Source organism: Salvia miltiorrhiza, chromosome 1 (genome assembly GCF_028751815.1).
Source record: "Salvia miltiorrhiza cultivar Shanhuang (shh) chromosome 1, IMPLAD_Smil_shh, whole genome shotgun sequence".
Taxonomy (NCBI): domain Eukaryota; kingdom Viridiplantae; phylum Streptophyta; class Magnoliopsida; order Lamiales; family Lamiaceae; genus Salvia; species Salvia miltiorrhiza.
This window is the reverse complement of record NC_080387.1, coordinates 57,637,147-57,656,839: the sequence shown is the minus strand read 5'-3', so window position 1 is coordinate 57,656,839 and position 19,693 is coordinate 57,637,147.

Genomic DNA, 19,693 nt, shown 5'->3' with positions numbered 1-19,693 from the left:
CACGAGAATTCCACGTGAACTTCTGACATCGTGCGGTGGTATTTCACAATTCAGCGCTCATCATCGCCACGGCCCTCTCACGTGAACCTTCTCCTACGTGTCACTCCACCTCACCATCTCTATATCAAATTCTTAATTCTGCTTAATTATCTATAAAATACAAATTTAACTATGAAAGGAAGGTGATTCTCACGCTTAGGGTTCTAGGTTTAGTTCAATATCATCTCTACTAAAAGTGTAAACGAGGTTTAACTTATTAGTAATTCACAATGGCATATCTAACAATACAATTTTCAATATGTACAACACAGTGACGATAAATAATGATGAGGATGGTATTTGGACCAGTGGCGGATTCAGGAATTCTAAATTGGGGATGCATAAAATAATCTTATAAACACTGGTAGATCTAGGATTTTTTTGAGGGAGTTGAACTTCTACGGGGGTTCGGGGGCGGTAGCCCCCGAAATTTTTTTGGAGGCCTTCAATACATTTTAGACATTTTTTTTTACTAAAATACAAATATAATAGTAATAACTTTGCATTCCAAATGCAAAATGTATACTTTCAACTTTTTTGTTTAATTAAGAATTGAGGTAATTGATTGATAAAATGATGGGCTTGATCAAAAGAATGAAAAAGAAAGAGATGATGAGCTCTCTTTTTAGTTGGGCCAATGGAATTTAGGATTTTAAAAACTGAATTTCTCTTTTATTTTGGATTAAAACTTTTAATTGGGGGTGCAAAAACTAAATTTAAAATAATTTATATATGAATATTAATACTACTAATTTTTTTTTTTTTTGGGGATGCAGCTGCACCCCCATGTTCTATGCTGCATCCGCCAGTGATTTGGACCCATTAAGTAATGTAGGATTAAGTCCGAATACTCAAAACTCATAAGCCTCCGAACATACTTATATATATCTAACCCACAGGGTGCAGAATAGGCGTAGTGCGAATCTGCTTTAGGAGAATCATTCATCAGAGCTGAACAAGCTGGCTCGAAATCTCGAGAACGTACTAGTAGAAGAAGAAACTATGGAATGAAAGGATTGTCTCAAGGCAAAGCTAAATGATGAAGACACGTGAAGCCATCAAATCCTAAGAAGACAAAATGAGCGTACTTAGGAGTGGTCCAGTAACCGTTTTATAGGTGGTTCCACAATAAGCTCGCAGTCTCAAAAACAGAGAAATATTTCATTGTCAATTCAAATAAAAAAAAGAAGATGAAAAGGACTGGATTGCCCCTCAACATTGTGAAGAACAAAGCTGAAAAGATGGAATTACGCTTAGCCGTACAAAGTCTATATTTACTAAAATACTTCTGCTTGTAATGGTCTATAAATAGTGAAAAGAATCTTCATTGTAACACATGTTTTATCTTCCAAGAAAAATTCTGTCATTTTAATATAAGCTCCTCAGTTTAAGTTTTGAGCACTTTGAATTAATTGTCTTTTGAATTTCCTACCGTACATACACCCATGAAACCACCCACCCCTATCGTTCAAATATTCAAACTATCCCATCATCGCAAGTAAAAACCATCACGTTTCATTAAAATCTAATCGTGAAGCATAAAAGAAGCCAACTCCGGCGAAGTCTCAATCTGTTCTGGTCAGTTCGTGTTAAATAGAGACTGGAGATGTTGGAAATTGGTTGTGAGTAACCAATGTTTGATAATTTTTCGAGTACCTAAAACATTTAATTTAGCAGAATTAAATGGGACAGGATCGATCTACGTTCCGAGTAGATGATCGTAGTATATTTATTTACTCAAAACCGATTTCCGGTAAGTGAGAAATAATTATTTAAAGTTGGGTACTTGAAACATGGAGTTGTGGGAAAAGATAAGCATTAAATAAGATTTAATGCTTATCCCACATTGGAATGTGGATCACTTTTATTACAGTATAAAAGCTATTACATCACAGGATGTAATAAAACTGTGTGCACACGTGACGGGTTGCAAAGCCCACACGCGCGCGCCGCCGCCGCCGCCGCCCGGCCCGTCCCCGTCACCCGACGCGAGGCCGTGGACTTGGATCTTGGCAATTGGTCTTTGGGTTGGCCTTTGGGCCTACCCTAGGCCCACACCAGCTCTTATCTTTTTGGACCAACGAAAACTTGGTCCGAAGGGGACGAGGCCCAACTCGGTTGGGCCTACGCGCACGCACACGAAGCCCACTAGGGCTTGGCCCGGGAGGACCCTTGGTCTCCCAGGAAGCTTACATCTGAAACTGTTGTAACCCCCGACACTATTTGAATTCCATCAATGGAATTAACTCCCCCTATTGATGTGGACTGTGCCTATAAATAGGACAGGACAGTCTCCATGCATCATATATATATCTGAAACACATCACAAGCAACATCTCACTGAAACTCTGCTGCATTCTGCATCGTTGAAGTTCTGTTCTCGCCTCGTTCCAGTTCGCCGGAGCTCGTTGGTCTGCGATGCTGCTACCTACGAGACGAAGCCGTTTCATCTTTGGGGACGACACGCCAAACCGAGAGCACTACCGGGGCGTATCTCGTCTTGCGGACAGAGGACCCTCCTCGATCCGGTTGTTTTCCTGGTTTCTTTTTCTTGTAATTTCAATACAGTTTTCGCCTTGTAATCTCATCTCCTTCATTTCTGTTTCATTGTAACTACGCCCGCGAGCTTATATTCCAACAGGAGATTCCATTTACATATTATTATTCTTTTTTTGTATGTTTTAAATTTGTGTTGGTCAGTTGCAACTTTATCAGTAACATACTAGAAATCGTCAATTAAACTAAAATTAAAATTATTTGATTAAGGTAAAAAAATACACATAGTATAGTATGTACAAGCAACAACCCACTTGCATTAAATATGTGTTGATCAGAACAGTTCTATCAATAACACACTAGAAATCGTCAACTAAACTAAAATTAAAATTATTAAATTAAGGTAAAAAAATACACATTGTATATGTACAAGCAACAACCCACTTGCATGATATCTAGATTACATGCATCAATTATCAAATCGAGAATTTATTACCTTTCCATTAAAGTCTTAATTAAGTAATAAATGATAATTTGTTGATTTCAAATAGTAGATCATTTTTTCACTAGTTCTCTACCTTAAAGAAGTCTTAAATAATGTGTTTTGCTTTCCTTTTTTCAGCTTTTGTAAAGCAGCCTGACCTTAGACTTAGAGAGGCCCAATAATGTAAGGCAGAAATTAAAGGCGCTCAAGGTAAAGGTTCTTCATAAATATTTGAAGTCGACTTACAACGTCAATCTATATTAACCTACGCAAAATTTATTAATTAAGACAAAGTTTATTGTGAGGACTATATTGCTACAAAATACTTCATCCCTTCATTTTTAGTTCTACATGAAGACAGCACAAATTAAAAAAAAAAAAAAAAAGTTAAATGTATTATGAGTGAAGAATGAATCTCATCTAAAAAATAATGTTAATAATAATAATTAATTGTGTTGTGAATGAGGGAAGTGGCCCACCATATGATAAAAAAATTCCAAAAATAAAAGGCGATTACTTTTTATGAATGTCCCCAAATAGCAAAAATTAATTATTTTTTGTGGACGGATGAAGTATTATAGTAGTAACATGTTTTTTGAAGAATTGCAACTTAACTCTGAAAAAATTAACTAAATAAAATTGTAAGATCTCGTAGGTAATTATCATGTGTATCACAAATAAAAGTGTTAATTGTAATTTTTACCCATTCTCAGAGATAAAAAATAAAAATTACTCACTATAAAAAAAATTATGAAGATTATCCATTTTAAGCTTGAAATGACAAAATTGCCCCGATTTAAATCGTAAACTTCGTTCGACATGCACGACCAATGCAAGTCGAACATATCAAGCATTAGTGATAAATGCACTTATGGTAACTAAATTAATGCATAACGTGTTTGACCTCTTCAAGTCAAGCATTAGTGGTAAATGCACTAATACTCGACCCGTGTAAAGTGGATAAGAACTACTCCCTCCGTCCCACTAAAAGTGGCCATATTTCCATTTTGGTTTGTCCCACTAAAAGTGGCCACTTTCCTAAAATGGAAATATTTAGTATTTAATTAAGTTTAATTAATCAATTTAATTAAATTTCTAATTAAACTTAAACCCTCATTAACTTAACAAACACACACACACAAAACACACACATTCATCTTCTCTCTCTACTCCCCCCCCCACACAGCCCCTCCCCTCGCCCATCTCTCTTCTTCTCCGGCGAGAAGCGGACGACACCAACGCCAGCGTCGGTCGCCGCCCCCGACCTCCCTCTCCCTGGCCTCTGCTCTCTCTCCCTCGCCCGTCGGTCGCCGCCCCCGACCTCCCTCTCCCTGGCCTCTGCTCTCCCCCCTCGCCCCACCCCTGAACTCCCTGTCCCTCGCCTCTACTCCCTCCCTCTCGCCACCCCCATGGCCGCCGCCGCCTAGAACACACACACCGCCGCTCGTTTCCCCAGGCGCCGCCCTTCTCTCACAAACCCTAGATCTACCGCATCAGCTTCGATTTCCGGCGACCATAGCAGCAGCTTCAATTTTGGGGGCTAGGGCTCCGGTTGGCGATTTTGGGGGTTAGGGCTCCGACGACGTTCCCTACAATCTCTGATTTGGGTGTCTGATTTTGGGGGCTAGGCCACTCCGTCCGTCCGTCCGGCTATGCCACGGCTCTGCTCCGGTAATTTCTGGATTTGAAGCAAATCATTTTTTAAACACATATGGGAGAATTTGAAGGTAATTTCTGGATTTGAAGATTTTTGGATTATGCGATTGATGGGTTTGAAGAATTTTTGGAATGGAAGAATTTCTTGGAGAATTGGTTTTGAGTTTGAAGAATTTCTGGCTATGCGATTTGATGAATCTGGTTTGGGTGTTGGATTTGCGGTTTGATAGAGGGGCATGGGGCCACCGTCGCCGGCGCGGCGCCGGCGATCGGCATAGCCGTCGTCGGAACAGATGCAGTGAGAATGTGACCAAACTTAATTAGTCATTTGATTTTGGTGGACCATATTAATTAAAACATAATAACTCTTTTCTTAATCTCCGTGCCGAAAAGAACGTGGCCGCTTTTAGCGGGACGGAGGGAGTACTTATTTAATGTGTGTAGAAAAGATAAGGATCATATAGTATTTTAAGAAAATATCAATGTAAATGGAATAAATTAAAAAGAAAGCGTGTGAAGATAAGTGGGACACATGAAATCTATACTATATTAAAAAGGGAGTTTTCAATTTGAAATTGATTTCAAATTGATTTGGAGATGGCAATTTTGTAAATTATGAAGAAATTATAGTCATAATTTATGAAACATTCAAATAACTATATTAATAAAATTTTTGTTAATATCATTCCTTAATTATAGGGCTGCTACTACGTACCCATGATTAACTGTTCATTGTTTGTGGCCACAACCGTAAATTATTTTTATAAGGGGTGCTATTATATACTAATATTCCATTTGACATATTTTCAAGTAAATATATTATAATAAGACAAAAATCTATATATAATATAAAAGTGGAGTTTGTTTACCTCCAATTTTTCTCTCTCCTCATAAACTTTTCCTCCAAATTTTATATCTTCTTTTTTTTTAATTCTTTTTAAAAAAATCATTACTTTCTATTATAAAAATAGTGCTCAAAATCTATATACAATATAAAAGTGGAGTTTGTTTACCTCCAATTTTTCTCTCTCCTCATAAACTTTTCCTCCAAATTTTATATCTTTTTTTTAATTCTTTTTAAAAAAATCATTAATTTCTATTATAAAAATAGTGCTCAAAATGGATGTTAAATTAAAGATTGTGAAAAGATCTTTAATTTGATATAAAAATTATAAAAGTTAAATTTGAGATTATTATGTGATGATCGATTAAAATATTAAAATTAATTTTTGTTCGCTCTCATTTATCTATAATGTTGAATATCGTACTCTATTTTCATTGTATTTTCATTTATTGGTGACAAACATAAGCATATGTCATTTTTTTCCTTTTAAAAAAGTTTATATGATTTTTAATTATAATTATTTAAATTACAGTAATTTTTAATGCAATTAAGGGATGAGAAAATTTGTATTAATTTTAATATGAATTTGTAAATAAAATATTAAGTTATATATCTTAAAATTAGAATTTAAAATAATATACGATTTGGAATGTTACAAGCCAAAATTATTATATTAAATGACGGCTATTAATTTAGTTATATTAATGTTACAGTGTAATCATAGTCCGTGCATCGCACGGGAGAGTGTACTAGTATAATTTATATAGCAATTATAGCGTCACGTTTCACTATAGGTTCAAAATGAGTCATCTTTGTGTAGCCTTATCTGCCCAAAATTTTCTAGTACGCCTAAATTTCCTAGAAATTTGATAGATACGCCTCAAGATATGAATTGAGAAATCAATTGTCATCTCCCGTCATAAATATAGGAGTATGTACTTTTCCAATTTCGAGGGATCGCTTTAAGTACTTTCCTACAGTTTGATGAGGAGTCAAAAATATAAATACCAATCAGGAAATAGATGATTGATGAGAAAATTAAGAGGGTGTCTCCCTAAAGCTTATTTTAAAGAGTTTATAAGCTTTTGAAGTTCATAAAATATTTTAAGAGTTTATAAGATGTAATTTTTTAGGAACTTATAAGTTGTCAAAGTGTTTGAGTAATTGAGCTTATAACCTAGAGAGAATTTTTAGTTAGTGAAAAAAAAATTGTTAGAAAAAAAAAATTGAAGAAAAATGAAATTAGAATGATATATGATGAAAATAAAAATTCATAATTGAGTTAATTTTGTAAAATGAGTGTTGCTTATAAGATAATGTGAAAATAAGTGTGGTAGAAGAACTTATTTTTTTGGGAGCTTATAAGCTTTTTAGAACTTACTTTTATAACTTATAAGCTCTTTATGAGTTTATTTTGCCAAACATTTTGAAGAAGCTTATAAGCTCCTAAACAATTTATAAGTTGTTTTAAAGAGTTTATAAGCTCAGCCAAACACCCTCTAAGTCATATAGATGTAATTCCTAAAAAAAAAGTCATGTATATGTAGTACTATTAAATTTGGATTACAAATATTATTTATGTGGATACACTAAAAACCTGATGTGTAGCAGAGGCCTTCCAGCACAAAAAACACATATAGATTGATGAGTTCAGAAAAGTTGGCCTAGATTCTACAGTTTATGATGGATATAATCACATGTTCATCGTCAATCGAGAGAGAAAAGTAAAGAAAAGTAAAACTGTTGTATTAATTTGAATCACATAATTGGTGATTACAAATGGAGGAGATATATATAGAGGGCTAAATCAGGGGTATTTCAGTCTTTTTTCTATACAAAGCATGCACCCTTCATGTACTAGCTAACAGCTCCCAGATATATAGATGGCAATAAGTGTCGGTAAGTATCGGATCCTTGTCGTTTTCTCTCAGCGATGACATAATTCATGGATGGAAACAAGCAACGCTGTCATTCTCGAATGCCTCTAGCTCATTCTTGAACTACAACCCTGTCATCCATAGTACTCCCTCTGTCCCACTTGAAATGTCCTGTTTCTTTTCGGCACGATTATTTAGGAACATGTTAATTAGATTATTAAATAGTGTGGTGTAGAGTTAAAAAGGTGATGTGGGCCCCAAAATTCCTACTTTTTGAGAATAACTTTTTCTATAAAAGGAAACAAGACATTTGAAGTGGGACAGCCCAAAAAGGAAAACAAGACATTTGAAGTGGGACGGAGGGAGTATATATTAGCGAATCTTATCTTTACGGATTATTTCATCACTTACGGCGCTGTAGTAATGTGTTTTCTTATCCAGCTCTGTCATGGTACACATGTCGCGATCTTGGGGTTTCCGCAATCTGCTCATCATCACAGATATCATTGATTCTTAATAAGTTAATAATATCGAATATGAATATACATCATATTAAATACAAATATACATAGATAATCCACTAGAAGGCGTTCTTTCTCCAGATGATATCGTTTCCACTTTTGCCATTTTGATCCGTCCACAATATCATTTTCACTTTCATTTATAGCACTAGAGTTCACGTAACACTTTATTTCCCTCTACACATTTATAGTGAGATCCAAACTTCACTCACACCAATACCCACTATTATCAACTATTATCCATCAATATTTTCTTAAACTTGTGCCGTACACAATGTAGAAACGATATCGTAGACAGAAAGGTATTAGTTTGTGGTTTTTATACTTCTATTAGCTAATCATTCGAGCTTCAACATGGTTAGAAAAAGAAGATTATAGAATGAGTTTCGAAGAAGGTCCGTCATTGATATTCTCTCCCACTCCGTATTTAGGGCTGGGAATTTCGGAATCGGGTAATCGGGTACCCGATACCTGACCCGAAAAAATCGGGTATAGGGTACCCGATACCCGAAAAATTCGGGATCGGGTATTTAGGGTATGAAAAAATCGGGTATCGGGTATACCTGAAATACCCGAATTGTTTAATTCCCAAATCCCATTTTCAATTCCCAAATGCCGTTCAATTCCCATTTTCCCAAATGTTGGGTATCGGGTTTTATGCACTAAGCTGCTCTGTTCCCATTTTCAATTCCCAAATCCCAATCCTGTCCTAGTCTGTACTCCCGCCCGGCCGCCCCCCACTCCAGAAATCGTTCCCGTCTCCGGCGACCCAGCGGCGCCCCTCGCCCTCCCGCCGTTCTCCTCGGCCGTCGCCAGTGGGAAGCTCACTCCCAGTCCCACCGCGACCCTCGCCCAGTCGCTCCGCCTCCTAGCTCCGACGACAGGTGAGCGGCGACCCAGCGGCGCCCCTCGCCGCCCGTCATCGCCCAGACCAGAGCCAATCGCTAGTGAGGAGCTCGCTCCCAGCCCCCCCAGCCGCGACCTCTTCTTTTTTTTTTTTTTTAAATACAAATTTTCTATGTTAATGTTGAATTTGCTGCTTTGAATTTGGTCATTGTCTCATTGAATTGGAATTGATTTGTATGAATTTTTGGGGTACCCAAATTTCGACTGAATTAATTTGTCTCATTAATTTGCTGCCCTGCTGCTGCTTTGGGGTACCCGAATTTCGACTGAATTTTTGGGGTACCCGAATTTCGACTGAATTTGCTGCCCTGCTGCTGTAAAAACTATCGGGTATAAGGGTACCCGAATACCCGAGTCGGGTACCCGAGTCGGGTATTAGGGTACCCGATTTCGTTTTCGGGGTCGGGATCGGGTATAGGGTTTAGGGGATTTTCGGGTTCGGGTACCCGATTTTTTCGGGTAGGGTACCCGAACCCGACCCGATTCCCAGCCCTATCCGTATTAATTGTAAAAAAATTGATATCAACTGGCACTAATCTCTTATCGCTAGTCGGCGGGACTTAATGTTCCTTAGATGCAACTCTAGTCGTGTCTTTGTAAATAGGTGACTTGATTAGGGATGGCAATGGATATGGGACTCGATCCAGATCCGTTGATCCAGACCCTTTTTTTTTGGATCTGGACCTTATTAAAATTAGACCTGACGGATCTGGATTACTCTATAAATTTTTGGATCCGGATCTGAAGTAATATATTTTAGACCCATATCCGGTCTAGATCCGGCCCGGAGACCCAGAGATATATAAATATATAATTAATTTTTATTTTTATTTTTAACAAACCCTAAATCAACAAACATGAATATTCAGTACACTACTTTATCCTAATTCCTAAAAAAGTGGCGCCACTTCTTCCAAACGCAACCCTTGAGATTTCTGCTTGAGTCCTTGTCGTCGGCGCGCCGCAGCCAATCTTCCCCTCCAATCCACCACGCCGGCCGCTCCTCTCCTCCAAATTTGTGTGCTGTTGCTATTTGATTACAAAATTGATGTTGCTCTCTAGTTGTTCGAAGAATTGTGTGAATGGCATTTGTGTTGAATGTTGATGATGGCTATTGAATTCTTGTATCACATTTACACGTTGTATCATTTTAAAGTTGTTCTAGTTCAGAGTCTGTGCTGTTCGTATTCTTGGATAAAATAGTTAGCAATGTAATAATCGGAGAACTCTGGTATGCCAAAATTTCAAGTTCTAATTGTTGCTACTGTTTCATTAACAACTTTATGCTTTTTTTATGCCTTTTCCAATAAGCATATTTTTGACAAAATACTTTAATTTGTTTATTCTTCCTTTGAGACATCACCTTCGCTTACTAAAATTGTTATGATTTTTATTATAATGTTTAATTAGCTTAGAATTTATTTTATAAAAGAAAATGGAGTAATATGGATCCGGGTCTGGACTCAAGACCCTGTGAATCTTATGAATTTGGGTCTGAATCCAATGGATTTGGACTAGATTTGGATCTAAGTAAAAAAAAAATATGGATCTAGATCAGGACCTAGCAGGATACGGTCCAGATCCGGCCCATTGCCATCCCTAGCTGAGTGCGTGAAGATCTTGAAATGACAGAAATACCCCTAGGCACAAAAAAGTGCATACATTAAATGACTAAATTACCACTCCAATGGTAGAGTTGAATTTGCCATTTTACCCTCCATCTTGTAATCTCTACAAATAGCATGTAATTTCATTTATAATTCAAATGGAAGGTTGTTCATTTGAATCAACTTTACTTTATTTTGGTGTTTTTCGTGCCTTTAACAATATTTTTCGGTCCATTTTTCTTCGCCTCATCTTGTTATTAGTAAGTCTGTTGCAAGTGTATTTAATTAGGATTTGATGTTGTGCCCAAATTTCAGCTTAACACTTGATCCTCTCTCTCTCACTCTCTCTCTCTCTCAATATATATATATATGAGAGGGCTACGGTATAAACACTTTTTAATATATAAAATACGAATTAGCTAAAATGCATGAATTCTATGTATATAACGTATAATTCGCTATGCGAAAAATAAATTTTTACTAAGGACTGAAAATAGTGATGATCTAATAAGGGTTGAAAATAATTCTTATTTTATAGTTCAATTCGGGACCATGAATTCATCCAACAAGGTGATGAATCAATCGTACATCTTGATGATCTAAGGACTGAAAATAGTTCTTATTTTATATTCTAAGAAGTGTTTTTTATTTTAGTTCACCCCTATATATATATATATATATATATATATATATATATATATATATATGGAGATGTTCAAATGAGAATTTTTATTTAAAATGGGAAAAGAGAATCATTCTCAATTCTTGGAACATGAAGATCTATAGTGGATGCATTATCGTGATGGATGAATGCACCACCTGGGTTCGAATCATGGAGGGAGTGAAACTTTTTTTTTTTTTTTTCATTTTCTTCAAGTGCAGTTAATTACAATCGAATGCATTAATTTTACACGTCAATATAGTGTTCTCAATTCTCATTTTAAATTGTGACTTTCACTCTCACCAACCCCATGTATATGGAGTAGCTAGAATTTATTACTAACATACAATACGAGATATAAATTTATAAAAAAATATGTGAACGCAATCTAAAAATGTTTTGAAATAATTCAATTTTCAAATTAAATAGTAAGTGATTTAATTTGTGAGTCTTGTAGTTTGTCAAGCACCAACTGTTGTATAAGAGAGTTACGGATTCATTAAAACACACACCCACACTGCCACACACACGGTTTCTTTTAATTGCATGCTTCTTTGACTTAGATGAATGTAAATATCATGATGAATCCTTCCAATCTGAAGGAAATCTAGTTGTGAATCAAACTCATGATATATTAGATATCTGCTACACACTTCAAGACATATTTTTGAGTGATCCGTAGTCTTGTGGAGTAGCCATAAAAATCTTTATCTAACTCACCTAAATTAAAGTATTCATATACATACAGATTATCAGATTAGAAATAGATATTTTAAGATCTGAAACATAAACACATCAGAGAAATTATAAATGCAACACTCATCATATTAACATAATAAGAAATACTCCATATACAAGTTAAATTTGTGAATTATTTACAATTTTTTTTAAAATAAAACACAATTGATGAATGTATTAAACAAACAAATTGACAATTTGACATATCGGAAGGAGAGTCTCAGCCACCTTGAAAAAAGGATATGCATATCGGCTAATATAATATAATTGACATAAAGTAATTTATGATTTAAACACGAATTATTTATTACACAATACATATATATATATATAGGTATATATAAACATTCATTAATTATTTGAAAGAAATATCAGATAGATCGGGGATATTTATTGAGATGGGGAAGAATGGAATATTGAATATATTTGTGGGAAAGGCAAGAGGGTAGGTTGCTTCCTAATTCTGGAAGGGGAGATGGTAGTGTTTGTGTCTCAAGAGTCATGTTTCACTAAAAGCCATTTATTCCCCTCATCCAAATCCCAATCCAAAATCCAATCAAATCTAACAGCATTCAACAAAGTAATATTTTTTTTTGTATAAAAAAGATGAAAAAGAAGCATAATATAGAGAAATGAGAAGTGGTCAAACAATTCCAGGGGAAACCCATGTGAGATTTCCAGTGAGGCCCCAGCTAGATAATTATTACATTATAATAATATATATGTAATATTGAAGACTCCTTTAATTTCATTTAATTTAATTTAATTTGGGGATATATATGCCTGTCCTTTGTAAATAACGCAGGGGCCTTCTCCTCCCAAGTACATTGAATCCAATAACAACACTTCATTTATTCACCACTTTCCTAAGGATAATTTTTGTTATTCAATTGTTTAATTTGCAACCTCTAGCTACAGTCTACACCCACCCTGATATTTTGACACATACATACATTAACTCTTTATGTCACAATTCTAGTTAAATGAGTTCTTTGAACTGGGTCAAGGCATATATATATATAAGGAAATTAAATGAAACAGAGAATAGAAAAAACAAACAAAAACTAAAAACTCATGGAAGTCACAAGTTGAAATCATGAAATTAATATCATAAACTTGAAGCGAAAAAATGTTGACCGTAAAAAAAATGCCCCTCTAGATACCGGCTCGATCCTTCATTCATAATTTTTTTTGGTAGGAGAAACAATTATTTTTAAAAAGTTGTGTGATGGTGAACTCGAACTTAAAATCTTTCAATTCAAACATTAATTAATTAATCCATCACTAAATCAACACATGTATACACCATTCATAATTTTTCATGTTTCAGTCGCATGACACAGATATATGAGTTGATGTACAGAATGTGATTCGAACAATCTCAACAACATAAACTCTATATATCCCAACTCAAAACACACACACACACACACACAACAACAATAATATAGACTCTGCTATATGAGTTTCTTCAAATGAGAAATATGACTCCATTTGTAGTGGTCCAGGTACCTTAACCTACAATCTTTGAGACCGTACGTGTTCAAGTCATGGATTAAGGAAGTTATAGTTTTCTAAAGACATATATACTCATCCATCATCATCAATTATTAGATGTTACAAGGATATTTGATTTGCTTAATTGTGCACAAGTCCTACAAAACAAATATTTACTAGATTCAAAACAAACCTAAGAATATAGCAACGTGATAATGATATCTCCATCTTGACTAGGACTTGTGTGTGTCGATGACTCCCAGGTACGTGCGTGCAGGCGCAATTACTAATTAATTATATATATTAAAGAATTAATTAAAACTTATTAATTTTAATCAAAATATCAATTTATTAATAATTAAGTAAAAATGAATTGGGCCAGCCGCTCGGTGCAAGATCGCTTGTTCCTATTGTTTTGTCAATTCTTCTTCCTTTCTCAATTTCTTTCTGATTTTCAGGTTAATAATTAATCCATATACTAGATTAAAACGAAAACGTAAAAGGTGTTTAATGTGAATACTTGTTGCCAGAAAATTAAATTTTTTGGCCAAAACAAACTTTTTAGTTTATTCAATTTTTTGTTCAGTTTAGCTAAGAACTAATTTAACTTTTGTGACTTTTCTTGTTTTTTTTTTTTTTTTTTTTTTTTTGAAAAATAAGAAAACGCAGCCTTTAAACGAGAAACAATATTTGCGTCGAGAAGTTTCACATACACGTGAAGTAGCTAGCTAGTTCAGCATGTTTGGATTAGGTTTGTGTGTGTGTGTGTGGCTTTTCTGATTGAATATGATTTCAATTTTGAAATTTCCTTTACTAGCTAGTTCACAGGATAAGGCTCTGTTCGTGCATGCATGTGATTTTTTTGGCTTCTTCATATAAATACATGTTGTGTCTACTACTAGAAATACTCCATTTTATAGACGAAGATAAAAAATATTTTCTAACCTGTTTATTATTTGTACGGTTGTTATTTTCTTTAGAAACTCTTTTTTAAAATTAATATTTCCATAAATATAGTCTTTGACTTCCCATTACATATGAAGAAAAGGGTCATAAATGAATGTAGGTAGCTACAGTTGATTCGGCGATTGAGGTCGTATTCAAGGTTGATGGTTTGGTCGGTTGTGATTTTGAAGAAAGTGGGCCCATTGGCACCAATGAAGAAGACAAGTGAACCAATCCTCAATCCTAAATTCTTGCTCGCTTGTCCCTTTGTGCTAGGTTGATTGAATTTCGATTTATTGAAATTATTTTTCCCATTTTTTTAAAAACAAATTTTGTCCACATTCTATTTCCGAATCTATATACGCCACTCCCTCCACAATTGGGAGCCCAATAAATTTTAGTTCCATTTTTAAAACTTGATTTTTAATACTATCATTAAAGCTCAAAATTACAATATTGATTAAAATAGAAAATAAAAATAAAAATTACAATTAAAACTAGAGGTTTCATCTTCGTACGTTTCACGATCTCATCCAAAAAAATTATAGATTAAACTTTTCATTAAATTAAATTTAAAAAGTTAAAATAATCCTACGAAAATTACATCAAAAAAAATTAAATATGTATTCTATTTGAAAACATACACTTTAAGTCCAACATCAAAAAGCCTAAGTTTTTCTACAATGTGCACTGCATTATAAAGAGAGAAACTGCATTAATTTGTTTTTGTATTGAGTCTCACATCCAAAAGTATAGTTTCTATACGAAGTGTAGTGCATTATAGAAATAGAAACTACATTAAATTAAAATTATTTTTTAATTTTTTCAAAATTTAAAAACAAATTTAGTTAATATTTTTTTTAAGAGACATGTGCAAGCACCAGTTCTCTCAAATTGGAGCTTGTCCTCGAGCAGTTGAGATTTAGAGTACCACACTTTATGTCTCACCTTGTGTCCCACTTTCAATTTTGTTTATTTTCTTATACTAAATTTTTTCTTCAATTTCAACTTTGTATGCTTTAGTTTAATTTTGTGATTATTAACTAGGGTTTATTCCATCAATTTAGGATATATAATTATTTTTTATCATTTAATTTCACTTTTCTTACTAATAATAGGTTGATAAATTCAAAGTCATGATATATACTTTTTTAAAAAATTATTTTTTTAAAATAAAAATTAAATATAATTCATAGTATTATAATAAATTTTATTTTTATAAAAAATATTTTTAAAATAGTAAATATAAGCATGTGACACAGTAGCACACATAAAATTGTGGAACACTGGATCTCATCCTATCCTCGAGCCCTTGGCTCGCCAATGAAGGCTCAAGTCCGCCCAATAAGGCCCATTGTACAAGCTCTAATGTTCCATTATTTTCTTCATGAAAATTTATTGTTTTTGATGCATTACGCAATGGGAACTGGGAAATGCCTTGTTTCATTGTAGGAAATCTATGCAGGATTAAAAAAAGATAACAAAATATAAAAACTAAAATCGGAATATATATTTCGATTTTCAAAAATTAATAAAACAAGAATGAAGTCGATGCTTGTGGTGTGCACTTATTTTAAATGATGTTTCTTGTTAGTTTGTATTCAATCGGAGTAGTAGAATATTTGAAATACTCTTTTATCACACAGTATGACGTTGGTCGTCTATCCCTATACGTGAATTAATTGAAGTTCAAAAAACAAATAATGGTAGCAAGTTTATATTTTACTCAAAATCATTCCCTTGGTCCAAAAACAAAAGTCTCTTTTTATTATTTTTGGATATATTCATTACTTTCTATTTTTTGAAAACTTTTTATCATATGATGGACTTTTTATTTACTCATCAGTATAATTAATTATCATTATTAACACTATATTTTAAATTAATTTTTTTCTTCACTCACAATACATTAACTATTTTTATTAAAACACGTGTTCTTACGACTATTTTTTGTGGACATAGAGAGCATTAGTTTTGATACTTTTAAATTTAGAAATTTTTAAGGACGTATATGAATATTCATTTCTCTTTCGTGTTTAAATTGGGATATAAATATTATTTGATGAATCTTGATTGGACACAATTATTGTGATAACTGTCGAATTGATATTGTTCAAATAATATTTTATAAACAAAAATAGATATACATTTAAATATTTTAATTACCTTAAATATACGAACTTCGACGTAATTATATTTTGTCACTCTAATTTTAAAATTTAAATGATAATATATCATACAGTGTTCAATTCATCTGATTTTTACTATTAAATTGCCCTCAAATGTAAGCTAACCTATAAAATAAAAAATGATGTGTGAAAAATAAAGGACGTTGTTTAAGAGAAAATTACGATTGTTTGTTTTAAACTTTTAATTGTCAGTTTATCACAAACTTTTTTTTTTTTTGATCAGGAAAGAAAATTTCATTAAGCATGAAACTGGTACCAGAAGTACCTAAAAGTTAATACAAGAAGAAAGAGAAAAAGCCGAAGAGCACCAAGTCTCGAAACTACATTCCACCACAAACAGATTGTAAGATTTAATCCAGCTCCAAAGCCTTCCTTTCACTTCCAAAACCAGATTTTTCACCTCCCACACCTTTCCATCAAATCCACTACCTTTCCATCAAATCTACTCTCGTTTCTTTTTTTTCAGATGAGCCAAACAATACACAGCCATAAAGCCTTGAGAATTTTAATGCTTCTCTTACCACAAACTATATGAAATTGATTTTGTTTTCTATTTATCTAAAAAGAGGATGATTTCTCATTTTCCCTATTTGTGACTCCCGATCTATCTATCTATTAATTAAAAGGAAAGTATTTTTACCGACTGAGTTGCACTTCATTGTCTCTACCTCTCATAATTTTTCCTCTCCTCGCTCTCACTTCGTTTACTTCCCCATCGTCTGCCTCGCCGTCATCACCATTCACCACCACCGATCCGCTAGAGAATAGAGATTGCTAAGCAGATCGATCTCCGATTCCAAGCCATTGTATAAAAAATCATAGCAAAATCCTTTGCTTTAGAAACGATTATCATCACAATCCTAGACTTCTACCATTGTTGTTCATCATCATCATCATAAATAAACTCAAACTCTACCAATCCATGGCCGATCTTCTCTGCCATAAATAATTTCTTCCACCCAATGACCCACACATCTCTAGCCCAATCCCATGCCCTCTCATTCAAGCTCAGCACGCCGCGCCTCCTCATCGCAGGCCGCCGCCGACGAGATCCTCAAGGCCAACGACCGACAGCTGTCGGCGTGCGCCGCTCTAGATCGAGAGACTCTCCTTCTGCGCAGACGTCGAGGAAGTGAGAGAAATAAAGAGGGTAGAAAAGGAGATGAGTTTGAGATGATTTGGAAATATTTTTTTTTTTGTATTAATAAATCATACTCAATGAGTTCTATGAAATTATTTGATATATATTAATATTTTATTTTAAAAAGTGATCTATTAAAATAAGTCGTTCAACAAAGAAAATATGGTACACTTTATCCATTCTAATGAAGTTGAGTCGTACTCTTTTTCGGAACCGTTGTAATAAAATTGAGTCATTTCTTTTTTTAAAAACCTTACATTTTCATTGAATACTAGTAACTCCTTAAATCTCGTATCCAAAATAAACGCATCATTTTCACTGGGATGAATGGAGTATTAAATTAGTACTATAAGGGGGCGTTTACTTTGAAGGATTAACCTTGGTAGATAAAAATAGTAAGATTAATTCCTTATTTACTTTGTTGGATTGAAACTTTGGGATATTCCAAAACCCTTGATTATTTTTATCATTTAAGCTAGTTTTGCTTGATTCTTATCCTATCAAAAGAGTGAGGTTGGAATAATCCTACTTTTGAGGAAAAAAATACTCAATCCTTATTTTTATCAATTGCAAAGTAAACGTCTCTTAAGGGGGTGTTTACTTTGGTGGCTAAGCCTTGATTGATAAAAATAGTAAGGTTAATCTCTTGTTTACTTTGGTGGCTAAGCCTTGATTGATATTCCAAAGTCCTTAAATATTTTTATCCTCTAAGCTAGTTTTACTTAATTTTTATCTCATTAAAAGGGTGGGATTGGAGTAATCTTACTTTTGAAGATAAAAATACTCAATCATCAATTTTACTTTTAAAGATAAAAATACTCAATCATCAATTTTATCAATCATGCAAAGTAAACATCTCTTATATAATCATACGTGGAGAATCTTTAGATGATTCATTGGCAAGAAAAGAATTGCATTAATCAAATGTTTAGACTACTGGGTTGGTTTTTATTTTGTGATTAATATTTATTCTTACAAGATATGAGAATCCATTTTCTATTGAAACGTCAGTATGATAGTATCGACTACATTAATATTAATCAATTTGCAAAATATTTTTTCCATTTTTTTTTTTTTTGCAAAATATTAGGATGAGGAAAATTGGCAGACTAAAATATCAATGTGAGCTCCTCTTAAGTGGTTCCCACCATTTAAGAGTCTATTTTTCATAATGACCCTCTTTATATATGGGTTTTTAAATTTTATTTTTTATTTTTATTTTAAATTAAATTAAATATTAAATTTAAAAACATAAATTTTATTAAAATTGAAATTCAACATTACATTAATTTAAAAATATAATAATTTTAAAAAAAACAATATATTTTCATTTCTATTTTATTGTTCATTTAAATGTATTTGTAGTTTAAAATAAATATTACTATATTTTAATAACAACCTATAATAATAAAAAAATAATTATTATAAAATAAAATTAAAAATTAGAATTAAATCTTAAATTTTAAAAAATAATACAGCCATCTTTTTATATGTTGGTTCTCTTTCTTCTACGCACCGAACTCGCAGAGACGAATTGTGGTGCACACCTCCCAGACCTGGCAACGGTATGGAGCTCGCGCGACTCGGCGAGCCCCACACGCGTTCTCTCCGTGAGCCCCCATTGCAGATGCCCTTACAAATATTGCTTTAGCTCAAAATCGGGGTTAACTTAAGATGTAGTGCAGTGGGCTAACGCATAAGAGTTAGGACCATCAGCCCAGCAATACAATATGGTTAAGAAACCAGCCCAACATCCCATTCTTCACATGGGCTACTAACGATTTTTTATTTTTAGTAAATTAAGAATAGATTGTTAACATTTCTTTCTAATTAATAGGTTAGTGGTTCGAGCCATCTAATGTGCGTAAATATGATGTAAGTATGGTGTGTGTGAATTGTAATATATAAAAAAAATTGAAATTTTAATGTTAATAAATATCTGACGCAGAAATATGGAGTAATCTTTTTCCTTTAAAAGCATAATTGAAATGAAATTTTGACATACCATATTTCCTCGGACGGACATTGCAATAAATTGAAATGTGGATGAAATTTTTGCTATAATTAAAAAGATTGTCAAAAAATCAAATTT